This window comes from Lygodium microphyllum, chromosome 11, assembly GCF_053477565.2.
Source record: "Lygodium microphyllum isolate KBCC chromosome 11, Lygodium_microphyllum_v1.1.10, whole genome shotgun sequence".
NCBI lineage: Eukaryota > Viridiplantae > Streptophyta > Polypodiopsida > Schizaeales > Lygodiaceae > Lygodium > Lygodium microphyllum.
Genome location: NC_141145.1, coordinates 99,542,370 through 99,561,728, shown reverse-complemented (window position 1 = coordinate 99,561,728; position 19,359 = coordinate 99,542,370). Strand labels below are relative to the sequence as shown.

Below are 19,359 nucleotides of genomic sequence, written 5' to 3'. Positions count from 1 at the left end.
TCGGGCGCCTTTTAAAAGCCGTCTTTTACTTGGTGCTTAAAATCGTCCTGCAGCCGCTACCTTCGATGTTAAATATTTTTCCTCTAAATTCCAGATTTTTTGGCAAATTTTAGGCACATCCCGGGCTCAAAACTCCGCTCTCACCAGTAGGACATGGAAACATTTACCCACCTATATTTTAGTAGGCATAATTTCTATGTTGGAGTTTTTGGTACTGATCATGAGAGCAACATACCTGACATTTCTCTTCATGTCTGCACTTATCATTGCTCCATTTGCAGATTCATTAGGGAGTTAGTTTTGCTATGTGTGGTTACATCTTGTGCACCATACTCTAGAACTTGTGGGTGCAACATTCATTAAATGGGGTCAGTGGTGGGCAGGAAGAAGACCAGATTTGTTCCCGAGTGATCTTTGTAAAGAGCTTTCTAGACAGCACACATAGGCACCATTTCATAAATTCTCCCACACGCTACGGACTGTGGAAGGAGCTTTTGGGAAAAGATTGCATGAAAATTTTGAGAATTTTGATGAAGAACCAATAGCTTTAGGGAGCATTGCATAGGTTCATAAAGCAACATTACGCTTAATTTGTCTTGGAAAGAAATCAAAACCTATGCTGGTCGCTGTCAAAGTAAGGCACACTTGTGTTAGTGATGTCATTAGGTGTGACTTTGCAATCATCAATGGGGTTGCTCGATTATCATCATTTGTTCCTGGTTTGAGATGGTTGAGGTTGGATGAAAGTGTGCAACAGTGTGTTGTCTTTATGTTGACACAAGTCGGCCTAGCTAGAGAAGCAACACATTTGTGCAGGTTTTTATATAACTTTCGGAGATGGAAGGATGTATCTTTTCCAAAACCTCTCTATCCTTTAGTGAATCCTTGTAACGTGTCCGCTTGTCCACTTGTTGGACACGTCTTAGTAGTCCATCAGGAGGGGAGTCTAAAAAGTGCCACCTGGCACTCGCAAGGAATGTCACAGGGTTTGTGATCTAGGTCTTCCCAAGTCTGCCCCCGAAGAGAAAGTATATGGCTGTTCCCACTTAGGACCGACATGAAGTCAGGGTTTCTTTCCTATCAACCAAGTCTCTAGGAAGTAGCTAGCGTCAAGCTCCAGATGAACCACTTTGTGTAGGAACAACAGAGTCGAAGTGGATTTATGTTGCACTTGGTTCATGGAGAATGGGAAATGAGAGGGATGCGAAGCTCAACCTCTCTGCCCATAAGGCATAGTCCCATTCTGCTCCCATAAAACAACATAAATCGGGATTCTAACTCTACTAACTCTAAGTCTTCATAGTTTCATTATTACGTCTTTTAAGAAATATTCCCAACTAACTGGGACCACCCTTTTGTAGGACAGACCCAAGTCACGTCCACTGCACTTTCCTCGATAGCTTTAGTTGTCTAAATAGGTCCTACCACATTTATGTGCTTCATTAATTAAGCCTTTTAGGGCATAGAGTTCATTCACGTAATTTACAACACATATACAAAAACAAAACAAGCTGTCCTTTTATCAAACAAGTTCCTTAACTTATCTTTAAGTTAATCTTTGTCTCTTGCCCATACATGAGAATTATGTATCCCTTCTGTCCAATAGAAGTACCCGGTCCAAATCTCATGGCACTGAAATTTCCATCCTTTATTTAGAATAGGATCTTCCAACATGCCAGATGTTGGGCTCACGAGGATTTCCAACTCCATTCTGGACAGGCAATGGGGTGTCCAGAGCTCCACCTGACCCACAAGCCGTCTAGGAGTGAGATGCCATTTTCATGGTTGGCCTTTTCACCACTCGACCATCGGCCTGTGAATCGAGCAATGCCCTCTCGGGATAATCCGCGATGTGATCTTGAAGATGATCCACACATGCAAAATATCCTTCCTTAATTAATGCAATTAAAATTCATGCACAATCAAAGAAATCATCCCTAATATCATATTCTAGAAAACATTCCTTTATTCCCATGGCAACTTGTCATTACAAACCCCTGCCATGCATTTTCCATCAACACAAGCCTTGGAATATTTATCCAAATCACAATGCAATAATTCCTTGATTGAAAGAAAAACATTTAGGGTGTTGTTCAATCAACCAACAAAACTAATTGTATTTTGCCCAAACAATACAATAATAGACGCGATAGTAATTCCATCGCATATTCACTCTCCCCCTTGGGGCCAAAGAGTAGAATTTACTTAATATTCCCTCCTTTAGCCTAAGGCATATGCTAAAGGTTCCGATACTATACATGACGTAAGTCCTATCATTCCAATGCAAATTAATCCTTTACCCATATCCATCTACATTGACAAATTGCACAAGAGGGAGCCCGACCCTCTTTTACAAGGATCTAGGGTGCACTTTTATATTTTAAAATGTGTCTTTTCCCTTTTGTACTTCCCTTGGACTTTTAAGGTTTTCCTTGTGCTTTTGGCCCTTTTCCTCCTGCTTTTCTATTGGACCATCTTTTTTCACTTTGTCTTGCATCTATTTTATTTTCTTTTGCTTTCTTTTCATTGGGGTTAACAACACACGTCTTGAAAGGAATGAAAGTATCGACTCATTTATAGTATCTTCCACACTTGGATTATTTTTGTTTTGATTCATGTGATTATTGTATTTATGACTAGCAAACTCATAACTTGCATAAGAAGCCTAGTGCTACACATGTGGATGAGCCTTTGCTCTTGTGTATTTAATGTCTATGGCCCATATCCTATCAGTTTTTGGGTGGTACAAAGTATTATGTTGCATACATATATGACTTTTTGCAAAAGCTTTGGGTCTATCCTCTTAAGCAAAAATAGGATACTTCACCTATGTTTAAGTGCTTTCTCACCATAGTTGGGAACCAATCTAGTATAGTTAAAATTCCTGCGATTCAATAATGGGGGCAAATAGGTATCTAATGGTTCTGAGCAGTTATGTGATGAGAGGAGTATTAAGTGTCAATTGACTGCCCCATACACCCCACCTTAGAATGGTATTGCAAAGCACATGAATAGGACTATTCACAAGAAAGAGTCTATAGTATGCTTAGTCAGGTAGGCTTACTACATCACTTTTGGGTTGAGGTAGTTAGTACTGCCATGGATCTCATTAATCAATCCCCATGGATCTATATTTATACATAAAGAAGGCATGTTATGGTAGCCTTATTATCTTGGTGCTTTATGCTAATTATATGCTTATAATTGGAAGTGCTCATGTTGAGTTGGATACCTTAAATTCTCAACTCAAGAAAAGATTTGAGATGAAAGACATGGGACATACCTCACACCCTTGGTATACGCATTACATGCAATCACTTTAAGAGAATTATCTACTTGTCCCAGAGAAAGAGCACGCTCACAGAGTACTTGAGCAATCACATATGTAAGATGGTAAGCCTATCGGACTGCCTTTACATTCTCATGTGAAGGATAGTCATGATAATTATCTACAATCAAATGATGAGAGGGTTAAGATGGCCAAGATTACATATTCATCAACAGTGGGCAATTTGATGTATGCCATGATAGCCACTCATTCTAACATAGCATCCATAGTAGGGGTTGTGGCATGTTATATGTCTACACATGGCAAGAAATATTGGGATACTGATAAGAATATCATGAGATACCTTAAAGACACTATGGATATGTGCATTTGCTATGGTAGCCAAGATACATGAGTCATAGGTTACATTCACTTAGATTATGTAGGACATATAGAAAGTAGGAAGTCTACCTTTGGTTATGTATTTACCTAGTATGCTAGAGGTACTATCTCATGGATATCCAAGGTGCAAAAATGTAGGGCCTTGTTGTCTACTACCAAGGCTGAGTACATTGCAGCCACCACAGAGGCTTGCAAAGAGATCTTATAGTTAGACCATCTAGTTGCATATCTTGGTATGACTATCTTGTAGTGATTCTAATTCAATGAGTGCCATTCACTTGGCCCATAATCTAGTCTTCCATGTGAAGACAAATCACATTAAGATACACTACCACTTCATCAAAGAGGTGGTAGATGGCAAGTCCATTGAGCTTGTCAAGATACTTAGAAATACCAATCCTACAAATCTACTTACTAAAAGTCTCCCAATTAAATTATATGCCTTCTTTAGGAAGTGTAGGATGAGATAACATCTTTTCTCATCCTGTTGTACTCTTATATATATGTTATACTTTTATTTTTCTTTTAACTCCTCACTTAGATACATTCACCTTTAAGTGAGAGATTATTGGGAGTTAAAGACTGTCTGTGCCTAGTGGTCCATATTTACTTGTATACAAACCTACACACATGTACACTATATATAGTGGGCATCCACCATTGTCAAACTATTCTTTATTCTTTGAGTTACAAATAGTATAAGGGAAGGTAGGTCATACATTGTGACTACTAGAGTTCCACACATTGGATCTTTTTCTTCTTGCTTGAACCTTCACAGTTATTACTCTCTTCTTACTTTTGATTGTGCTTCCACCTTCTACTCACCTTTCAAGGACTTGTTGATGTGGATAGTGGTTCAAGTGTAGTTGATAACAATATTACTAGGATTTTTGTGGGTAGGAGAATAGTGTTACTATCTAGATTCACAGACAGACCAAGATTCATGTACCAATTAGATCAAGATGATATGACAACTGTGAAGAAACCTAATTTGTTTATCACCATGACATGTAATCCTAAAGTGGTTTTAAATCATAAATGCTTTATTGCCTAGAAAATCCATATACGATTGTCTAGATTTGATTGCTAGAGTTTTTTATTTGAAACACAAGGACATGATGCATTCCATAGAGAAAAAGAAACTCTTTGGAAAAGTTGCAAGATATGTATCCATCATAAAGTTCCAAAAGAGCAACTTACCTCATTTGCACACACTCTTGATATTAGATCCATCTTTTCAGTTTACTAGATCTACTTTATTTATGATATACTAGTGTGTGGTGAGCTACCTCATAAGGAAAGGTTTCTAACTTTTTATCAAATTGTCATGAAATGTAACATACATGCTCCATGTGGTGAAATTAATCCAAGAAGTCCATGCATGATGGATGGATAGCATACAAAGGGATATCCAAAAGAGCTTATACATTCAACTATAGTTGATAAAACTAGTTCTCATTTATACAAATATTGTCAAGAGGATGGAAGAATACACAATGCTAATATGGTAATAAATTAGATAATCGCTCAAGAAGTCCAACTTATAAAACATTTAAGATATCTCATGACTTTAAAGGAAATTGTATTTTATTTAGTAGGATTATATTTACAAAATAGTTTTTAAATTATATTTTTTAAAAATGTGTAAGTTTAGTAAACTAAAAGGGGTCATTTTATTACCTTATAACATGTAAAGAAAGGGTATTGCTTAATATCCTTTGAACACACGTTATATAGATGATTTTTTATAGGTGCATCCTCGAGGATAATTGATGGATAGTCCCTTACAATCCTTAGTTGATTTCCAAATATAATGCTCATATAAATATTGAGGTACACTCAACAATTTTAGCTGTCAAATATTTACATAAGTATGTATATAAGGGCCATGATCATGCAACCATCCAATTTACAACTATGTATGGTTTCACATCCTTGTTGCTGAAAATATTAGTGCACAAAATGTTGATGAGATTGAGAGCTACTTGGATATATGATATATTTTTACTTTTGAAGCATGTTGGTGAATATTTGGATTCAAACTTCATGATGAGAAACATGATATTCAACAATAATTGCAAATACATTCACCTGGATAGAATATTATTTCTTTTTGCGATTCAAATAATATTTATGACATAATGCAAAATGAAAATACTCAAAAACCAACTCTCACAGAATGGTTTACTTGCAATCATGTACATACTAATGTTGATTTAGTTCTCTATCAACACTTTCTAATGTATTGGTTGTGAAATGCACAAAAGAAAATTTGGACAAATAGAAATATATGTTGTTGCACCTATGTGTGGAGAAAAATAGTATTTGCATTTACTACTCACTTTATAAAAGGGGTGCAATTCCTTTGAGGCATTACATACAGTTGATAATGTGATGTATCAAGGAGGCTTGCATGGGAAAGGGAATATTGACAGTAGATGTTGAATAGCAAATGTGCTTATGTCAACATGCATTAATGTACACAAGTGCTCAATTAAGAAATTTATTTGTATCAATTTTGGTATTTGTTCACTTGCCCAACTTGATGCACTTTAGGAAGAGTTTTTAGTGCCATTGATATAGAATACAACACATTGACTCTCTTTGCCAAATAGACAAAATATTGACATGCAACATGAAGCCAACAATTAAGCCTTGATGCATATTCAAAAACTTTTAGATCAACATGGATGTAGTTTAGCAGTCTTTCAAGGACTATCTGAGGTACTAGTGCAAGATCATGGAAATTCTCTAATCTTTGGTGAGTGAGTTTATGATAAATAGATCAAGGGAGAACTTTCTTAGCTATGAAAGCTATAAATTTTTTTTAGTGAATTTGGGAATCTTTCAAGTCCCATTCTTCATTATTTAGAATATTGGGACTCCCAAAAGACATTTAAGTTTTCCAAAGCTATCATGTGATACACTATTTGAAACCTTATGAAAAATGAAATCTATTGAGCTATTAAACAATAAACTTGGAGCAACGATGTGAGAGTTATAGCAAAGAGAATGTTTTGACCATGAGTCCTAAACTTGTGGTAAATTCCCAAATTCACTAATAGTGTGTTCTATGATGAATGATGGACAAACGAATTTCTTTATGGAAATAGTGAATGCTAATGATAGTGAGTTAGGTAAACCATTTTTCTTGGATGATCTAGATGGTTCCAAAAGCACATTAATGTACAAAATTTTACTTGCAAAGCATTGTAGTTAAGTTTGCATTGTCATAGCTACATCATCCTCTAGTAGTGCTGCATTTCTTTTGCCACATGGTTGTATGGCCCATTCAAAATTCAAAATTCTATTGTAGATAAATAATCATCTACATACAATATATCTATTCAAAGTCACCTTACATCATTGTTAAAAGAGGTGAGCCTTATTTTATGGGATGAAACTCCTATATTGTATCATTGCACCTTTACGGCACTAGATAGAACTTTAAATGATATAATGCAGTGCAATATGCCATTTGGTAGTAAAGTTGTTCTACTAGGTGGAGATTTTTGGTAAATATTACATGTCGTACCGAAGGCTACCTATGAGGATATTGTCAATGTGGCTATATGTTGTTCCACTTTGTGGCAATACTTCAATATTTTGAAACTTGTGTAGAATATGCAATTGAAATTACATCACGACCAATTTTTTGCATGGTTGCAAGACATTGGGGATGGAAAGGTTTTGTCATAGAGTAACAACATATTGTTAATTCCATCTACATTGTTGTTAATGCAAGACTTGATATATTTTCTCTATGAAGATACACATTGCATAGTTGTTAATAGGTCGTTCTTTAGTTAACATTCCATTCTTGCATCTCGAAACAATGAGGTGGAAATGTTAAACAACCATGTATTGTAGCTAATGCCAAGAGAGGTTAAAGGATACTATAGTGTACATTCCATGCATAAGTCAAAGGAGAACTCCTTTCTCTACTTTGTGGAATATCTAAACTCCCTTTACCTTGGTGGAGATATTCCTCCTCATATCTTGCTATTAAAAGTAAATGCTCCAATAATATTGTTGAGGAACTTGATTTCTTCTAGAGGTTTATGCAAAAATACTAGGGTAGTATGTAAGGATTTCAATAACAAGTTCATTGACATAGAGACAATTACAAGGACCAACTTTGAGGATAGAGTATCATTAAATCACCCTTCAAAAAAGCCCTCTTCATTTCTTGAATACCACGTCTATTCTCCTTGTGCCACATAAGCTTGGGGGTTTTCTCCTTGGTTCAAGAGTCACCCAAGCAAACCTTTAAATAACAAATATAAATTATGCAATTTTTTAATAAATGAGAGCTAAGATCACTTCCATGTAAGTTATAAAATTCCTCAAATTTAAAATTAGAAGATATGTAATCATTGTAGAGGTTGTGGGCAGGGCCTATTCGTTTTACAAAGACTATGTCCACAATCCATTGTAGTAGACTATCAACCAAAGTGCAATGTAAAAGAGAGGAAGACTAGTGAGTTACAAACCAGAAAGGATTAAGAATGCCCAAGAAATACCAAATGGTAGGTATATAATGTGCAAAATTAATAGAACCTCCCACTCTTGAGTATATAAACTTTTGTGAGCCTCTTCTTCTTCACCTATATATTCTTGATTGCATCACCACAACTTGAGAGTGAGAAAGGGAGAGTGAGGGAGTACGTGAGGACTCAAAGAGGTGAAGATACTCATCATTTTTCCTCTCCTTATTCTTTTTACTATCTAGGTGAGAAAATGAGAGTGATGGTTTGCATGAGGGAGAGAGTGAGAGATATTGTGAGTTAGCTAATGAATAGAAGATCCACTCTCCATCTTCTTCTTATTCCTCTTCTCCTCCTCCTCCTCCTCTTGGCAAAAAATAAATGGTAGTAGAAAATTTGAAGGAGGAATGGTTTTTTTTTTTGGGACAAGCTCCATGATCCAAGTATAGATCCTCTAAATTTTTAGCTTCTCATCCCTCAATCCATCTATTTCCACCAATCCTTTGCTAAAACAAGAATACAAAAGAAGGAGAAGAAGAAGACAATGATGAAGAATTGAGCTTCTTCTCACCAAGTCCCTCAAAATCTCTCTCACTCTCTCCCTCATTGAATCCCTCACTCTCATTCTCTTGGCAAGATGGGAATCAGAAGAAGAAAGATAGGACAAACGATGAGTAGTTTCACCTCTTTCATACCCTCACACAAGCTCACTCTCTCATTATTCCTTTCTCACTCAAGCTATGGTGAAGCAAGAAAAAGATAAAAAGATAGAAGAAGAGGCTCTCAAAAGTTTTCATACTCTAGAGTGAGAATTTCTATTTATATCACACATCATATACATATAGGGTTTACTATTGGTTGGGCACCCTTAACCTAGGCCGTTCTCACAACCTTTACAATTGTTGCAATCCTTCTAGTTTTAAATCTATGAATTTTTATACTTTTCATGAAAGTGAGCTTGGCTCTCATGTTTCACAAATATCTACAAGTGATAGAAGAAGGTAAATTAATTGTTCCACCAATAAGCTCTATGATGCCTAAAATGAATACAATGAAGTTCCCAAAAAAATGCATACTTTTTTTTGTACCAAATGCTCTTTGGCCACTTCTTCATGGCCTTTTTCTTTAGTCTACAACTACTATCATTTATCATCTAGGATTAACATTATCATTTAGATATAATTCTTTTTACTCTACATGTGCTTGTTCCCTAGAATTATGAAGGTTGATTTGTAATTTCTAAGCTTTGTTTCTTCAAATTAAATTTCCAATGTTCTCATAATGAGCCTTACTTGTGGGTTTCTTGGAATTCTTTTAGAAATCTATGAAGAAGAGATTTGGGTACAAAAATAATGATTTAGTTGATGGCAAGGATTATGGTTTGTCATAAACTTCAGCATGTGATATTTTAAAACAATGGAGTATACTTGGAATGGTTTGATGTTAAAGTAGAGTGATGATGCATGTGACTATTTGAAATATTAAAGGTACATTTGAATAAATGGCTTGATGATGTTATTGAAAATTTATTCATATTATTGTCCTAAATTTGAAATCCTATAAGAATGAATGAATAGATATTCTCATTGATCAAAAGGATAGGAATACCATGATATCTCTGTCAAGATTATGGGAGAGAAGGAAGGAGTCTCGCTTGAAGCTTTCTTGCTTGCACAATGGGGGAAGACACACAAGGGTGGAGGCTGAAAACAGTTTTCCTCTTCTTAGTTGTGTAAGCCAAAAGAACTCAAGTACAAAGAAATAGAAGAACCCTATATATGGGTCTCAAACCAAACTCAACTAACTAAGGTGGCATACTAACTGAGCCACGAACTAGAGTAGATAAGGATAGCTATCATGTAGCTATTATTCATGGGCGGTGTACCAACCGCGTCTGCAACTAACAAGTCGGTGACATAAATACACAACGGTCACCCTGGCGTATCACGAGTGGAGCTCGATATCTCAACACTCCCCCTCGAGCTCAATCCCAATTCCTGCACACCAAGCAGGTCTCTGAACTTGCGCAGCTTCTCTGCGCCCAATGCCTTCGTGAATATGTCAGCTACCTGATCCTCTGTGCTGACATAAACTAGATCAATGAGACCTAGTAAAACCCTCTCTCGCACATAGTGATAATGCACCTCAATGTGCTTTGTTCTAGCATGATAGACTGGGTTATTTGCCAAGTGTATACTACTCATGTTGTCACAATAAATGACAACTGGCCCATCTGTAGACTGATGCATATCATAAAGTAGCTTATGCAACCAAGCTACCTCACATGCAGCCATTGCTGCACCCCTGTACTCAGCCTCTGTGCTCGACAAGGCAACTGTAGGCTGTTTCTTGCTGCTCCAAGTGACTGCAGCACTCCCAAAAGAGAATACATATCCACTGGTAGATCGTCTATCAGAAATACTACCAGCCCAATCAGCATCAGTGTATCCATGCAACTGTATCTGAACCCCAGTCTCATAAAATAGTCCATACTGCAATGTGGACTTCACATACCTAAGTATGCGTCTAGCCGCATCCAAATGTGGTTTCCTTGGAGCCTGCATAAACTGACTTACCAATCCAACAGCATAGCTCAAATCTGGCCTGGTAATAGTCATATAAATCAAACTTCCTACTATGCGTCTGTACATAGTAGGGTCTTCTAGAAGCTCACCTGCATCTGTGCTCAGCTTCACATTTTGCTCCAAAGGAACTGAAATAGGCTTACAGCCTGTCATCCCATATTTGGACAGCATGTCCAATCCATACTGCCTCTGCAAGAGCTGTATCCCACTTGGTGATCTAATCACCTCAATGCCCAAGAAATAACGCAGCTCTCCCAAATCCTTCATCTCAAACTTCTGCTTCAATAGCATTTTCACATGAAGGATATCTTCATCACTGTCACCTGTCATAATCAAATCATCAACATAAATGACAAGCAGCATAATACCTTTCTCTGTTTTTCTCACATAAAGTGAGAAATCTGCCTTGGAAATCTGAAAGCCAATAGTGACAAGATACTGTCCTATCTTGTCAGACCATGCTCTAGGTGCTTGCTTCAATCCATACAAGGCTTTCTTCAACCTGCAAACAAACTCAGGATGAACAGCATGCACATAACCTGGTGGCTGCTCCATATAGACCTCTTCTTGCAAATCACCATGCAAGAAGGCATTCTTTACATCCATCTGATGTAAAGACCATCCCTTTGATGCAGCCATAGCAATGACTGCTCTTACTGTTGCCATCCTTGCAACTGGACTGAATGTTTCTTCATAGTCAATGCCATATGTTTGTGCATACCCCTTGACTACTAATCTTGCCTTGTATCTGTTCACAGAACCATCTGCATTGTGCTTCACCTTATAAACCCACTTACAGCCAATTGCATTCTTACCTTTAGGCAAAGGTACTAACTCCCATGTAGCATTTGCTTCCAAGGCATCCATTTCTTCATCCATGGCTTTCTCCCATTTTTCTTTTCCCATGGCTTGCTCAAAAGATGTGGGTTCTGGTTCCTGTATTACTTTGACCATATATGCATAGTGAATGGCTGTAAATCCATCATATTTCAGCCTATCCACAGGATACCTAGCTCTCGTAGACCTGCGCAAAGTAGGTTCACTCCCAGGTGCTCTCAAAACATCCCTGGTCTTCCTTACTCCAGGTGTAACAATAGAAGGAATACCCAACTCATCATCAATGCTCTGTTCTGAGCCACTGGATTCACCATCCACATAAGAGTGACCTGCATTCACATCAAACATGGGCTGATTAACCTTCTCTTTTCCTTTTCGTGATACCTGCATACCACTATCTGCATTGCTTTGAGAAGATTCTCCTGATCTCAATCTGCCTGTCCATGGCGAAGAATGTGAACCACTGCTAGAGGACGCTCCAGGTCCACTAATATTTTGTGACTGCTGCTGTGAATTCTGTGTAGCATTACCATTTTGTGCATCTTCATCATCAATCACATTTACTGGTTTATACCAGCTACTCATCTCATCAAAAACAACATCTCTGCTCACTGTAAACTTACGAGTAGAAGGGTTATAGCATCTATACCCTTTTTGCTGCAGAGAGTAACCAATAAAGATGCACTTCTCAGCTTTTGGATCCAACTTGGATCTCAGCTCATCTGGCACATGTACATAGGCAATGCAACCAAAAATTTTCAAATGAGAAATATCTGGTTTCCTACCAGTATACCTCTCCTCTGGAGTCATTCCATGTATTGCTGCAGTGGGAGTCCTGTTCATTATGTAGACTGCTGTAGCAACTGCTTCAGCCCAATAAAAATCTGGCAAGTCTTTTTCATTGAGCATGGCACGAGATACCTCTCCAATATGCCTATTTTTCCTTTCTGCAATTCCATTTTGTTGTGGGGTATAACTGCATGAATATTGCTGCTTTATGCCATGCTCCTGCAAGAACTTTGCAAACTCATTTGAGAGGTACTCTCCCCCTCCATCTGACCTTAGGCATTTTATTTGCAGACCTGTTTCTTTTTCAGCCATAGCTTTAAGGGTTTTGAAATGCCCAAAAACTTCACTTTTCTTTTTCATAAAATACACCCAAACTTTTCTGCTATAGTCATCAATAAAAGTGACAAAATAATGACAGCCTCCAAGAGATGCAGCTTTAGTAGTCCACACATCAGAGTGGATTAATTCCAATGGCTTCTCACTCTCTTGAACATGTCTAGGAAATGGTTTCCTTGCCTGTTTTCCAAACTGACAGGCTTCACATACCTTATGCATTTCTGCAACCTTGAATTTTGGCAATCCTGCAACAATATTTTGGGCCTGCATTGATTTAAGTCGCTGTACATTAACATGACCAATGCGTTTATGCCAGATATCAATATCTGCAACTACACCGGTCCCATGTGCAAACATTGCTGCACTCAATTCAGGCATGTCTGCATCCAATGTAAACATTCAGCCCTTCTTCTTTCCTTTTGCTATCAAGCGACCTTTATTTTTCATATCCTCAACAAAGCATCCATGAGGATTAAATCTGACCTGCAAGCCCTGTTCAACCATTTGACCAACTGAAACCAGATTCTTGGTAATATTCGGGACATGAAATACATCGGACAGGTATTTCTTTTTCCCATCCTGCATAGACAAAGGTATTTTTCCAATCTGCACAATAGGATGTGCAGTATCATCACCAGTCTCCACAAATCCTGGTTTTTCCATTTTCCTTGCATCCTCCATCCATTCTGCATGACCTGTCATGTGGTTTGATGCACCTGAGTCAACATACCATACATCATTGCTTTCTTCTGCACTTGTCATAGAATTGTTCATGTGCTGCACCATGAACAAATGCTCATTTCTGTCATCACCCTGTCTACTAGAAGATGCATAATTCCCTTGTTGCAGTTTTCCATTCATGATGTCATTCTGCTTTTTGTAGCAGTCTTTAGCCATATGACCCATTTTACCACAATAGTAGCATTCAACATTACTGTTTGCATTTTGGCCTCTTTGCCATCCACCACGACCTCTTTGGCTCCCCCTGCCTCTAGAGTTACCACGTCCTCCTCCATAGGACTGGTTTTCTTGAGTTTGCTGCATATTCTGATTTCTGCCACGGCCTCCAAATCGGCCTCCTCTACCTCTGCCTCTACCTCTTCCAGCATTTGAGTAGAAGACAGCTTCTTTTGAAGTTCCTCCTGAAGAAGATGCACCACCATTTCTCTGTTCCTCAGAAATTAGAAGAGCAATCAACTCCTCAAAATCAGGAAATCTTTCACGAACTGAAATGGATGTCCGAAACTGTGCATAATCCTTTCCTAGACCATTCAAGGTCACGGAAACTAAATCATCATCTTCCACTGGCGACCCAATGGAAGCAAGTGTATCTGCAATCTTCTTCACCTTCATGTGGTAGTCGTTGATGCTCATACTTTCTCTTTGCACATTATGCAACTCTTGCTTGAGCTGCATTTTCCTGGCTTGCGTATTTGTGCTATACATTTTTGACAAAGTATCCCATGCCTCCTTTGGCGTACTTGCATCCTGAATATGCACAATCATAGAGTCTGAAATACTGATAGACAGCCAATACATAACTTTCCTGGCTCTCTCATGCCATGTTTTAAATGCCTGCATTTGTTGTTGATTGGGAACATCAGGAAGAACTGGTTCTTCTTCATTTCCTGCAACAAATTCCCAATATCCTTTTCCCATAAGGAAATTCGTCATTCTAAACTTCCATGCCTGGAAGTTGTTCTTGTCAAGCTTTTCAGTGACAATCTGTGAAAGAGAATCAGACGCCATTACAGAATACTGCAAGAAATTCTGTCACTGCAAAAAACACAGCTTCACCCTCACAAGGGCAAATCTGCAAAACTGGCGAAAGTGGTATTTGACCACACAGTCACTTCCTAGTGACGATTTTGCATAAACAGGAACCAAGGATGATTCTGAAACTCCCAATGTCTCTGCGCACAAGCATACGATGCAATTTCTACAGTAACTTTTCACCGACCTGTAGAACAGTGGCTGCACAGCATAAAACTGAGCCTTTTCCTGAGTGCGTGCAGAAAACTTCCGTCTGCAAAACAGGCCCCGAAATGGCCTCAAATCAAAAAAACAAGGTCGCCAAGGGCTAAAGGCCTAGCCCGCAGCATATACTGCCCTCTTGCTTCACCGCGAAGGGCGTCTCAACCTGAGACAATGCACTCCTGCAATTTCCGGCTGTGCTACCTGCAGAGATCTGCTCCCAAAACAGAAAATGAAAGCAACACTGCTCCTCTTACCAGACCACCGCGAGCTTGGCTTGCTTTCTTGAGCTCCTTACCACGAACAAGGCTCTGATACCATGTCAAGATTATGGGAGAGAAGGAAGGAGTCTCGCTTGAAGCTTTCTTGCTTGCACAATGGGGGAAGACACACAAGGGTGGAGACTGAAAACAGTTTTCCTCTTCTTAGTTGTGTAAGCCAAAAGAACTCAAGTACAAAGAAATAGAAGAACCCTATATATGGGTCTCAAACCAAACTCAACTAACTAAGGTGGCATACTAACTGAGCCACGAACTAGAGTAGATAAAGATAGCTATCATGTAGCTATTATTCATGGGCGGTGTACCAACCGCGTCTGCAACTAACAAGTCGGTGACATAAATACACAACGGTCACCCTGGCGTATCACGAGTGGAGCTCGATATCTCAACAATCTCTTATGCATAATTTATTAAGAACCTAAACTCACAGTGTCTAAAGGTTCAAAAGAGTAGGAATCTAACTTTATCTATTCACTTGAGACACCCTATCAACACCAGGGGTCACTTGAAAGACAACATAATATGGAGAGAAATATCTTGATCTAATTAAGGGAGGAAGAACACTAACCTAACATTGTATACTAATGATCTTCAAGAGGACCCATGGGATCTAACTGGGGAGTTGGAGGGTTCTTCCTAGAGATGATAAAAAGTAAGGTGGGTAAAATGATAGATGTTAACCCCAATACGAAGAAAGAAAAAGGAAATAAAAAAAGATGCACGGCAAAGGCAGAAAAAAGGTAGCTCGGCTAAAGAAGGAAGAGGAGAAAAGACCAAAAGCGCAAGGGCAACCTTAAAAATCCATGGCAACTGCAAAAGGGGAAAGGTGCATTTTGAAATAGAAAGGCGCACCCTGAAACCTTGTAAAAGAGTGCCAGGCAGCAGTGGAAAATCCAAAAAGCTAAAATAAAGGACAAAGACAAAGGCCAAGGCAAGAGAAATGGAAGGCAAAGGCGCACCAGGAAAAGGGCAAGACAAAACTTGTGTAAAAGAGTGCAAGCGCACCGCGGTTTAACTCAAGGAGCGCTGGGCTCTCACCCCTGCAATTTGTAAATATAGATGGGCGGTGGAAAGGAAGCTAGGAAGATAGAAGGACAATGGAAAAAGGGACTAGGCTACGGCCAACCATGTAAAAAAGGGAAAAGGGGATGACCGCCCAAAAGGGATTTAGGGTTTCGTATATAAAGTTGAAAAGTGAATGAGAAGCTCATTCTTGTGTGTGGCAAAAAGTGGCTCTCCTCTTCTTCTTCTTCTTCTTCTTGCTTGCTTGAGCTTGTGTTTGAGAGAGGGAGTATGAGAGTGTGAGGGAGTGAGTGTGTGAGGGTGAGGGACCGTGGGGTGGAGAAGCTCTCCATCTCCTCCTCTCTTCTTCTCTTCTCTTCTCTTCTCTTCTCTTGCTCACGGTGATGGAGCTTGGAGCATGGATCTTGAGGATGGAGCTTACTTGAAGCTTGCACTTGGATCGTGGAGCTACTGGGGTGCACGGGAGAGGAGGTAACTCAAACGGCATGGAGGTAAGCTCACTACACCTGTAGATATGGATGGTGCATCGGGTATGTGAGAGGTAGCCATTAGTGCTCGGCTTGGAACGCTTGAAAAAATAGGCGGTCCGTGGGTCTTGGCGGTTGAGCAAAGGCTTCCACATTTTGTTCCATTGCCGGGACCAACGGATTCAAGCCTTGAGCACTTGCGCACTTCGAATCAAGTATCAAAGTAAGGGTTTTCCCACGAACCAGTGCTTGAGATAGGTAGGAAGTGAGGGGGTTGAAGATGGTATTTGATCTCCTTAGCAAGTAGGTTTTTTCTTTCTTGAGATTTATGTTGTGAGATGGAGTAGTGTAGGTATTTACTTTGTGATTTGGATGCATTAGAGTAGGAGAAAACAAAGAAAAACAAATAAAATAAGCATTAGGGTTTACTATTGCAAAACAGGGCAAAAACAGGGCAAGAATCATGCAAAAGTGGTAAAAAACTCACTTGTGATGCCTAAGGTCGGCAAGTGAGTTATTAGGGGTGTCAATACCATACCCGAAAGGGGTATAAGGGCCAAAAGTGCCAAGAAAGACCACATTGTGCATTGCAGGGTTTCAGGAGAGTAGGAGAGAAGAGGAAGGCTTGGTGAGGGGATTCGCTTCAATCTTGGCATTAGAGAGATATTTGGCCAGCCTAGGTAATTCTACACCTTCCCCTATAGTAGTAGGATGGATCTGGAGCTGCTCGACAAGGGGGAAGGCCTCCAGCACCTAGCACGACGAATTTCTGAGAGTCGACGAAAAGACGCGCGGCACTCGGCGCGTCCAAGCAACGATGACTCTGGTCCGAGGCCCAGACTTGGCCCTTAGACCGCCGCTCGACTAGACCCACTTGGTCACTACCACTCAGACGCCCACTCGAGCCGTTCGAGTCGAGCACTCGGACTACCTTAGAGTTCAGCCACGGCCCATTTGGCCACCTGACCCAGCCTCGGCCCACTCGGCCCTCGGACACCCTTGGCCAAATTGTGCATTTGGACAGTTATGTACGGCCCTTCCCACTCAGCCCTTGGATGTGCTGAATTGGGCACTCAGACCCTACAATTCGGACCAGTTGGGCCGAGTGTGCAGTTTCACCAACTTTCCAGAAAACTTTACCTGGCCCAGCCAACACTCAACAGCGCAAACTGTCGGAAGCCCTTAGAACACTCATAACTTGATTCTGACACACGGAATAGGCAACATCGTAGGGCGCAGCCACTTAGCAGCTAGAGGTAGGTAGTCGCGAGACCAGGGACTTAGACACAAATCGCTGAGTGGAAAAGCCTGATTGGACCCAAAAACAAACGAGGCAACAAATTAGAAAAACTCTGAACCCTGAAATTGACCCCACAGGCTACATAGAGCGAAAGGCGCATCGTAGATCCACCACTGGGCCAAAAACTTTGAGCAAGTGGTTCAAGGTTTTGCTGAACAATCCTCCAAGCTGTGCATGGTTTTTACCGTAATGGCGTTGCGGGTCGGGGAGGGGACCGCCTCCCGAACCCCCGCAAAGGGGGCTCTACCCCCTCTGCATCCTCCCCAAGTAGGTTGGAGAGAAAATGCGTGCCGTGGCAGGCCCTCCAACTTAGACCCTTGGGTAGTAATGGCCCTACATGAACATGGATGCTCACTGGAAAAGGAGCAACTAGAAGCTCACACCCGAATAGAGGCAAACAGAGACCCTAGAACCTTAATGGGCCAATCTAGCCATCAAGGGCAAAAAGGCCACACTACAAGGACACATGTACATTGTGTTCAAACTACGTCTAGTCAAAGCAGAATGCAACATCATCAAGCTACAAATGCGGAGATGACTAGACATGACTGTCCTGATGATAGATGTACCCTGAGCAGCGCTGCACAGACAACCCAAGATCTCCGTGGAGAATCCATGTCTGACTGTGCAGCTAGGGAGTCAAGGGCATGTATCAGAAGGCTCAAATCTGTAAACCAAGACCCGGACGATGAAGACATAGTACCACCTGCTTATCTTAGGGTCAAACTCACCGCAAAAAGAGAGCATAGTGTTGATGCTCTCATTGATGAAGGATCAGATTTCAATGTCTTGACTCACGAAGCATGGACTCTACTAGGTCAACTAGAGCTCAAAGTGACTGATGCAACTCTTAAGCCTCACGGGGAAAACCCACAAGCACTTCTAAGGAAGTGCAGAATCCTTGTAACTATTGAAATAGAAAGCTTGCAGTCCTATTCTATGTTCCTCCAAATAGCAAGAATTATGGAAAGGAAATCCTCCTAGGAAGGCCCTTCAAGAATGCAACGAAGTGTGAAGCCGACTATATAGCACAGAGGATACACCTAGCACTACCAGGTGTGAGGATAATTGTGACTTTTAGCAAGGGTGACCTCACCAAACCTTGAGGGAAGGGCAAGGAGCATTCTGACATACCAAGCAAGCCTAGTAATGAGAGCAGGGAGTTGTTGGAAGAGTTGATGCAAGCACAGGTTGAACGGAGAGAACCAGTAAGTGAGGCCATACTTGAAACAAAGAGGTTAGAAGATAAGCCCAAGGATAGGGCTTGGACTTACAACTATCGTAGAAGATCAGGAAAGAAGCCCAAGCCTTATAGACGAAGGCATCCATGGAGAGCTGGCACGATGCCACGATGGATATCCAAGGCATTGCTTCATGCTCAAGGGTATTATGCAGGCAACCGATGGATTTGGGTACCAAAACCTCCTGCTAAACCACCTCGGTCAGGAGCCCAAATTAGGTCAAAAGAAACGAGGCATGGGAGGATTCCTAAACAAAAATCCAAGTCTCGGACCAAAAATATTGAAGTGATTGCGCCCCTCACAATTGAAATCAAGAAACTGAACACGACCCATCAAATACTAGATCCTTAGCCTAGCGTGCCTAGCAAG

General features: G+C 40.2%; 1 pseudogene; it reads left to right on the top strand.

Annotated features, from left to right (window-relative positions):
- The first annotated feature begins 250 nt into the window (after window positions 1-250).
- LOC148029150 (uncharacterized) lies at window positions 251-17,651 on the top strand (annotated as a pseudogene).
- Window positions 17,652-19,359: the final 1,708 nt, after the last annotated feature.